We start from the raw sequence: 10,063 nt of genomic DNA, 5'->3' as shown, positions 1-10,063 counted from the left end.
TAATGGCTTTTGCAATTACTGCTAACAGTGTATTGCTAGCTGGCAGAAAGTGGTGACTTCTGCAGTTGATTGTTTGGCAGATGCTGGATGCATAGGGAAACGAAGCAATGCTCGTGTATGAGCTTTATGCACCCCTCGACCAAGGGTGAGAGCCAGCCAGCGTGCAGTGTTTGCATTTCCCCCAAGCTGAGTGCCACATTATTGGGCTTCACATAAACACACACACAGATTTAGGAATCCAGAAGATGAGACCTGCAGTATACATATTAAAAATTTCTACTGAAGGTGTCGGCAGGCTGGCAGAGGAGCTGATTTAGACTTAAAGGGAATCTGGACAAAAGGTATTGGGAGTAGAAGTGCCTGCCCAGTCTAGAATCACAAAGGCCAATAAAAGAGTTTATTTTTAATTTCTCATCTTATTAAAGAGGGGTTCCAGCCAGGATGTTAGTGCTGGGAAACACTGAAAAAAGCATGTAGATACAGTTAGGCAAGCAATCAGTGCTACAGGATCTCTGGCTGCACACTGAGTTCCTGCTGAGCTGCCTGACCACCACCAGAGCCTCAGCATTTCCCTAAGTGCTGACCAATCACAGAACCATAGAATGATTTGGGTTGGAAGAGACTCTGAAGCCACTCAGTCCCCACTCCGTGCTGTGGGCAGCACTGCCACACAGCAGCTCAGCTGCCCAGGACCCCATCCAACCTGGCCTTGAGCGCCTCCAGGGATGGGGCACCACAGCTTCTCAGGAGCAGGGAGGTGATCATCCCCCTGTACTTTGTACTTGTACTTCTAGTGAGGCCATACCTTGAATACTGTGTTCAGTTTTGGGCCCCTCACTGCAAGAAAGACATTGAGGCCCCGGATGTGTCCAGAGAAGGGCAACAAAGCTGTGAAGGGTCTGGAGCACAAATCTCAGCAGCTGAGGGAACTGGGATTGTTCAGCCTGGAGAAGAGGAGGCTCAGGGGAGATCTTATTGCTCTCTACAAATCCCTAAGAGGAAGTTGTGGTGAGATGGGGATCAGCCTCTCCTCCCGTATAACTAATGATAGGATGAGAGGGAATGGCCTCAAGTTGTGCCATGGAAGGTTCAAGTTGGATATTAGGAAAAAATCTTCTCAGAAAGTGTGTGAGGGATTGGCACAGGATGCCCAGGGAGGTGGTGGAGTCACTGTCCCTGGAGGTGTTCAAGAAATGTGTGGGTGTGATACAGACTGAGCACTCTATGCCAGTGCCTCATTTCCCTCTGAGTATAAGATTTCTTCCTTACACCTAACCTAAATTTTCCCTCTTTTAGTTTAAAGATATTTCCCCATTTCTTACCACTGTTAGATCATATAAAAAGTCAGTCCCCCTCCTGATCATAAACTTCCCTCAAGTATTGGAAGGACAAATGACAGTCAATGGATGTTAGCAGTGACATGCAGTCAGTAGGCAGCAGGCTGCCCAAGGTTTGGAGAATAAATTGTGGCCAAGCCAGTACCCAGATAAGTACCCAAGCATGTACTTGCTTGTGATCTAGCAAGTACCCACTAGTCATTGGCAATCTCTGATGTCTCCAGACGGACAGTTATTCAGGATCCATACTTCTAACAAGTCTGCGAAGCTGGCAATACACTTCCTGGGGAATATAACAAAGTTAAAGGCCAGGCCATTAAAGAAGAAGAAGGAAAAAAAAGAAAAAAAAGAAAAAAAAAGTTTTTAGGTTGTTTTTGATAGAATTATATTGCCTAAGAAGTTCAAGATCTCGTACCAGTATGCAGTGATGGAGAGCTAGCACAGTCAGCCATACAATCATGCATACCACTTGGACAGCAGTGAGCAGTTACAGCTTCTTACAGTTCCTTCTTGTTTCCTTCCCTTCCCATTTTCCTCTGCCTTTACTGGCTCCTGTGTAAGCTGCAATATCAAAATACAAGAGATTGTATAAATATAGAAGCGATTTAATATTTTAACACTGGAGAAAAAGAACTAGGAAAAAACATTAAGACTGGCATTACTGAGCTGGCAGTGTTAGCATCAGAGGATCTCTGATTGCTAAGTTCTTCCACCTGCTTTATTTTCCTTGCTCGAAAAGCAGAAGGGCAGTGAGAGTGAAAAGGGGAGCAGGGAAGATGGGCAGATGGAATGAGCAGGATAAGGCTCATAAGAAAGTATGTGAGAAGGGTCACAGGATGAAGCCAGCAGTCATTGATCAGAAAAGAGCATCTGAAAGGTTCTGAGGCACCAGCAAGTAGGAATGGTTGACAGTTTCCTGTCAGAATGGAAAGGATGTCATTCTTTGCTGTGGAAAATGCCCTTTTAATAACTGTCCATCAGATAATATTTCTTTGAAAATTTCCAATTTTACCTGACTCTTATTTTAAATTTGTGTTGGGGAGGAATTGTCACGCAGCCGGAAGCTGACATTTCTGGCAGGCTCTTATCATTCACATTTTCTACCTAGAGGCAAAGAGCGTGAGATCCTTCCAATCTGGGAGCTACAGCTGGGTTGACGGAGGCGCTGAGCCCGGTGCGTGCTCCCAGCCATCTGCCTGCAAGCCTCACACCATGGCAATTCTCTCCCCGTAGGCAAAAGTCAGCCTGACAAGAGCCTTTCAAGACAGCAACCAGCAAATCAAATGAAGTCTTTGTTCCTTCAGACTGGAATGTTTCCCTTTTCTTCCCAAATGAGACATGGACGTACAAACAGTTTTGTGAGAAAAGTCTGACTCTGATGATGACCTGAGAGAGTACAAAGATCCTTTGGTAGCTGCTTCCCTGTGCTTCCAGTGGCTAAATTTCTTGACAGACCAGTTATTTTGTCCCTGAATTTCACATGGCTGTAAGCAAGACCAGCTGCCCTGAGGAAAAGTCTCTCCTATGCACAGCTCTGCCCCTGGGAGCACTCAGAAACAAGGAATACGCTTGGCTTTCCCTTCCCTCTGCCTCCACACTGTGCCCATCACAGGCAGTTGCTCTGCTCTATGACAGCTCCCTAGCTAACGCAATTAAGCAGGGCACTGTAAAACGAGTATAGCCTGGCATCAGCACTGGTATATGTAACAGACTACACATTTCACTGCTTACATCAGGAAATGTTTGCCAGCCTAAATCCTACAGGGTCTGTTAGTTTCTCCAAAGAGCCCCACAGACCACACTGTAGGATTAAGATGACCCCATGAGCTGCTTCCCACTGCAGCTGGAGCATCCCCTAAGAAGATGTCAACCAGGAGCAAGGTTCTTCATGATAGCCTCAAACAATAAAGCTCAAGTAGAGATTTATTTTTCTGTTCTACTCAGAATACTCTGAGATTTGGGCACTGAACTTTTAGAAGGAGATAGGCCAGTTGGAGACAGTCCACAGGCTGAGCAACAGGAATGCTCAGGTGTCTAGAAAACTTGATGCTGGGAAGACTAAGCTGATCAACCTAAATAATTCTTCATCTACAGAAGAGAGGCTTGGAAGGAGGCAGTTTGACACATATAAAAAATGCCCTCTGCTATTTAAAGACTGAAATATAGTAGATTTAAATTGCAATAGGAACATCCATATGAAAAACTGGGAACATTTGTAAGTGATGAAATAGGGAAGGTATTGTTTGGAGAGTTTTCCATTGGAGAGTTTTACATGTACATATTCCTGGAGAGGCACGAGGTAGGGAAATCTGTCAGATTTGGTGGTTGATCCTGTCTTTGAAAGGGAAAAGGAGCAGATGACTTTTTGAGGTCTTTCTCAGCATGATGCTTCTCTGTTCTACACTCTCTGATAGAAAACTGTGGGCTGGGTTTGCATGTTTTTTCTAGACACTTATGTTGGTCAGTAAGCAGACATATAGAGAAAAAAAGAGAAGTATAGGAAGTCTGAGCAGTTTCAGACAAATCAGACAGAATTCTTAGCAGGGAATACTGCAGGGAGGTGCTCACTGATTAGGTTACAGATCTGTGTGTATGCCTGAAAGCTATAGGAAAAAACATTCTGTGGTTGGGACGGATGTATCTTACTATCTTGGGTTTGCCTGCACTACACTTACCTGAGTTAAATAAACAAAGAAAGTGCTCTAAGTGTTGCTCTAAGATTGAATAATAACTGAAACACTTCTTGTTTTGTTAGTAGCTTGTGTCCTTGCTTATTAAGTCTCAGGCTGAGCAGCCAAAGGGAGTGTTTGAGACATAAATGCCAGAGGGGACTCCCACTACAGAAAGCAACCAGCAAGCAGCTTGAAATGTGCTATTTTAGTTCCTGGAAGACCATACCGATCAGAAATACAAGCTTTTAGTCCTTTCCTCTCTGCCCTTTCTTCTCTTTCTCATGCTCCATCTCCAGACTTTTGAATATTTCTCAGGAAGTCCAAAACTCATCCTCAATTTCAAACTGGCAACAAATTACATGAAATTGATCTTTTGTCTCACAAACTAAATTAGCGGAGATCAGTTTTGGACAAATTTCTCATTTTAGTCAGCATTAAGATGAATACTAACTTTTTCCCCAGTTCTTTGTCTCTTGTCTTTAGGTGTTAAATCACCAGTTTTATTCCTTGAAAAAATCCACCAAATTGCATAGTAAGAAAAGTGTTAGATTCATTGGACCTTTCAAAATCAAACGTTTCTCTCATAAGAAAGGACATGCTTATTCACTGCTCTGAAAAGTAACAACCACGTACACCACATCATCCTGTGTCTTTTAAGTCATCTTCTCATCAAAGTTGTCTCTGCCTTATGGAAGTAAAACCCACAGACAAAGCCAGACTTTGTTGGTCCTAGCAAGAAGCATGAGTTCCAAAGCAAAATAAAACTCAGGAGAAATGTCCTACACTCTTTTAACATGTCTGTTATGACTTTTAGCCCTCGTATATCTTAACTAATCATAACTACTTTCTATCATTCAGTTTTTCTATCTATACCTGACACTTCCTCCCAGAAAACATTTGGAGCCTGTGTAGATATTGTAGTGTTCCCTTTGTAAAACATATGCATGACAGAGAGCTGATCTAATGTGAACTGAATGGTGCTGTGTTTTGCGTTATAACAGCTTGTTCCTGCAATTATTGCCAGATGATTGCAAGCATTCTTTAAGTCTCTCATCAGATGTTAACTGCTCTTTCCAAATTTTGTACAGTACTCAGAAGCTAAGGCTGCTGTTCGGCTAGTGCAGACAAGAGAAGTAAGTAGCCTGTTTTCTTTTGTTCTTCCTCCTGATAGTTACAGGGATGAAACCACCTGAGTGATGACAAAGTCCACAGTGCTATGGAGACACATGATAAGAACCAGATTTTCAGGTCTCCTGTGTAAATGATAAACCTCAGCCTCAGTAATGTAATCTGTACTTCTATTTAATCATGTATTTGAGAAGAATGATACTTAATTGCTAGTGTATGTCATAATTTTGTGAAGAAAGAGCAGATATCTATTCAGATAATACTAACTAATATGCAGATCAAGTAGCTGAGCTAAAAGTCTTGGTTGGTTGACACTGTTCCCTAATATATTTTTCTTTGCAGGCATCAGAATGAGATGTATTGACCATCCTGCTTCACAACAGCTGCTGGAGGATTTGCCTGCAATTACCCACTGAAAACAAAATAAAAGATTAGTAGAAATAAGATGTCACTCTGAACTTAAGACTCCTGTTGCTAGGGAAACCTGATTAGGGCAAAAATTGCTATAACAGTGCTCTATCTTTGTCAACACCTGTGTTCAGTGCAGCTGCAAATAGCCTGTTTGTCTGATCAGGTACAGGAGCTGCCCACTGTGATCTCCTGGTTGACCAAATAGCACTTACTGAAAGCACCTCATCCAGACACCAGCTCTCAGAGACACGTTGCAGGAGCTTTGTAACTGAATTACACAAATGCAACCCCAGTGCAAGCAGATGGGAAAATGAAAAAGCCTAATGGAGAAGGAGAGATTAAATATGTTCAGTAGCCACTACCTCTAATATCAAACTATTCATATCTATCCAGGCACTCAGTGCCTGCCAACCACTTCTACAAATACACATTTCGTACAGGAAAAACGATAATGGAGAAACATTAGCCAAGAGAGAGTTTGGCAATGAAATCTGCAAAAGGACTCAAAGCAGTGGAGCAAGGCCAAAGAAAATTAAAAGTACTGTTACATGCTTGTGTCTGGGCCTCTTCTTCTCCTTCTCCAGAGAGAAAAAATGGGAGATCACATGGAAAGTAATGGATATGGGAAGGGAGAAAAGAGCCCTCTTGGGAGGTCATGATTTATTACACAGTACTGACTGAGGAAGAAAATCCTTTGTATTTTTGACTTACCCACTTTGCCCATACTGGGGAGACCCCATAGTGGGAAACCCTCTGTGAAGATGCTGGTGCCTACAGCTTCATGTCAAGGCCAAAAGTGAGTCTGGTGTAGAAGTGCTGATATCACAATATTGTCATTACATACTTGGGTAATGGCAAGAGGTTTCAGTCTTCTTCATGATGCAAGTTTATGCTATGTATTTGCAGAGTTTGAAAGCTGTCAGAAATCAGTTTCAGCATAACTGAATGAACTGCAATTAGCATTTGCCAGGATTCAGCAAAATAGATGTCTCTTATAGAGGTAACTTCTGGTTCAATTCTGCTAGAGGAATGACATTTAAAATACTTGAAATTTTTGTCAGAATGCTACGATATTAAATGAGGAAATGATGGGTCATTTTGCTTTTCAAAGATTTTGTTGATTATAGTGTATTACCCATCATTTCAGCTAATGCAAATACTGAATTTAAGCTACATGTAAATTAGAGAGAAGATCTATAAAGTTATCACATATATAAATTACTGATTTATTTTTACCTGCACTTTGGGAAAGAATAACCATCCTAAAGAGGATAAACTTGCATTTTGCATGCTTACATCATGACTAGAAACACCAAAGACAAACTACTTCACTAGTTCTTTCTTCTTTAATGTTAACCAAGTGCTGATTTTATAAAATAATCAGGGATTAATATTTTAAATATGCACAGATGTCCTTTAACCACAACTTAAGGACCAAAAGAAACACTAGAAATGCCAAAATTGCAGGAGTGTTGAAAGGAAAATTATATTCAGAACCCAGTAAGAACTACTTGTCTGTGTGCTTAAGAGGGTATATGAGGCTTTCCTTTTCTTTAAAAACTTGCAGTATATAGTACTTAAAGGGTGTCAGTGTTTGATCTTGAGAGGTTTAGATCTTTTTTTTTTTTTTTTTTTAATTAGATCTTGAATTTAGTTTTTAGAATGCCCCATCCCTGGAGGCATTCAAGGCCAGGCTGGATGTAGCTTTGGACAGCCTGGTCTGGTGGTTGGCAACCCTGCACACAGCAGGGGGGTTGAAACTAAATGACCATTGTTGTCCTTTTCAACCCAAGCCATTCTATGATTCTATGATTCTATGATTCTATGATTCTATGATTCTATGATTCTATGATTCTATGATTCTATGATTTAGTTGCAATACTCTAAGTAAGCACTTCCAGCAACCCACCACACTTTCTGTAGTAGATTACACCACTTTATATGAGCTGTGGCAAAAAGCAGAGTGGGCCCATTCCTTGTCATGACTTGTCACAGCTAAATGTGACAAGTCATAGCTAAATGAGTCATTACACTGAAATTCTTAGTGCCGAGTGAATCAATGATTCTATGAAAAGGGTACCATGTAAACAGTGGTTTTCATGATTTTTTGTATAGCCCACAATAAGAAGCTGTAAAATTCCTGCTTAGACTCCTGGTTGCTCCCCTTAGCTGCTCATATTACAGGAATTTTCTCTGGAAGAACGGGAAGGGAATTCCGAAGTAGTAAAAGAAAAAAGTAAGAAAAGTAGAAAGGAGATGACAAGGCACAGAAGAAACTATATCTGACTAGTGAAGAAAATGCTTCAGTGTCTGCCCCTTAGTAATGAGCAATCAAAACAGGAGTGCTATTCCACCAGAGTACTTTGGAAATAGAACATTTTCTTTTCTAGATTAAGTTTATAGATTGCTGGAACTCTAAAAAATAATGATCAGAGACAGGTGCTGTCTGAATTAAATGAACAGCCATTGCACACAGAAGCAGCAACCTTGAGGAAAAACACATTTGAAAACATTCCTCACAATCATTCATCAAGCCAGAATTTTGCAGTTCTTTCATGTTCCTTCTGTCCAAAGCATAGCTCCTGGTCATGTCTGTCCTGGTGATGAAGGCAAGAGTAAAATTTATCTGTACAACAGAAAGTAAAAGACATCTTCAGACTGCTTTGAGATTTTGTAGCCTTATACCAAAAGCAAAAAAAAAAAAAAAAAAAAAAAAAAAAAAAAAAAAAAAAACACCTAGAAGTGAAATCCTGATTCCACTGAATCCATCGCTAAAATCCCTTATATTCATTTAGTTTAGGATTCTATACCAGAAGGACATTCAGAGACTGACAATACAGTATATGGGTATCACTAACAAACCCACCAAAGCAATCAAAAATGTAATATATAGCCTGTGGTATAGGTGGGTGGCCCTGCTCAGGCCCTACTGAGGACAAGTATATATATATAAGGTGAGACAGAGATAGCAATATTTAATGTGAATGAGATAAACTTCTCCAGTTATTGGCTTTTTGATGCATCATACACTCCAAAAAGAATGTGAAGTGAAATCTTCAGTCAAAAGGTACACTCGTCCATGGGAAGAGTCCTTTCTTAAAATCTGCTCATTTTCTAATAGAGTCTGTCTTCCAAACAGTGGAATTTGAAGCTGAACATCTGTGAAATGAATATTTTCAGTACATGCTAATTCAGAATACGCTGCAGGCAAAAAAGGTGCAGCAGCTGTGAGCACTACAGGTTCTGGTTGGGTGCCAGTACAAGGCAGTCCGTATGCAGCAGACCTTGACCGCTGTGCACATTCTCTAGATCTGAGAGGACCTCTGCTGAACAGTCCTGATTGGAGCAGTGGGCAGGGATAAAGCAGCACAACCACTCGGAGAAAAACGACTGCAAATTTCACAGAGCATAACGTCAGGACAGAGATTCAATTAAAGAATCAGAACTGGAAAGTGTTAGAAAGTTTGTGATGATTAACCAATGACTTGAAAAAGACAATGGAAAAGAATTAGTTTAAGAAACATCCACAGAAGGCAAAAATAAGCTTTGACCAGTGACAGCATTGATTTTCTAATCAGCAAAGATTCTGCACCTGGGATTCACCTAGCTGCTCTATATATATATGTGTACATATTTATATAAACAAGAGAGATGGGGAAAAATGTCGATGAAATGATTTCAGTGTCAAAAACACTCAATGATTATTAAATGTATGTTTATACTAAACAAGTAGCTATAGATCTCACCTTATTTTAGGGACTCCTGATGTTAGATGTGTTCTGTGGGTCAGATGTTGCAGTGTGTGTAATACATGATACTTGGTAGCCTTCTTGTGGGTCCTTTGCTACTCAGGATAGTCTGTGATTCTATGATTCTTTGAAAATATTTCATCAATTGCAAGACAAATCAAAGGAAGTGCTGCCTCTCTTTCTATATGCTGCTAACTGTACTTCAGTGCTGAAGTGAAGGAGAGGAAGGAGGAACTGGGAAAAAGAAAAGCCAGTGTTCAGGTTTCAGCTGGAGCAGAGCTGATTTTCTTCATCATATCTGGTATGATGCTGTGTTATGGCCTTGGGAGAAAAACAATGTTGATAACACACTGATGTTTTAGCTATTTCTAAGCAGTGCTGTACAGAGCCAAGGACATTTCAGTTTTCAGCTTTTCATCTTGTCCTGGCATTGAGGGACTGAAGGGGCACAAGGAGCTGGGAGGGGACAGAATTAGAATAGCTGATTGAAACTTGCCAAAGGGATACTCCATACAGTATCACATCATGTGAAAAATCTATAAAACTGAGGAAAGTTGGCTTGGAGTGTCTGTGGCTGCTCAGGGTCTGGCTGGTGGTGAGCAGTTGCTTTGTGCATCACGTCTCTTGTATATATACATTTATATATATGAATATACATGTATACATATATAAAATTATCATTACTGTTATTTCTTTCTTCCTTTTGTGTCTTAATAAATAGTTTTTATCTCAACCTACATATTCTACCATTTTTTTTCTGATTGTC

The sequence above is a fragment of the Meleagris gallopavo genome, chromosome 3 (genome assembly GCF_905368555.1).
Source record: "Meleagris gallopavo chromosome 3, MGAL_WU_HG_1.1, whole genome shotgun sequence".
Lineage (NCBI taxonomy): Eukaryota > Metazoa > Chordata > Aves > Galliformes > Phasianidae > Meleagris > Meleagris gallopavo.
The sequence above is the reverse complement of the archived record's forward strand: the minus strand, read 5'-3'. Positions refer to the sequence as shown.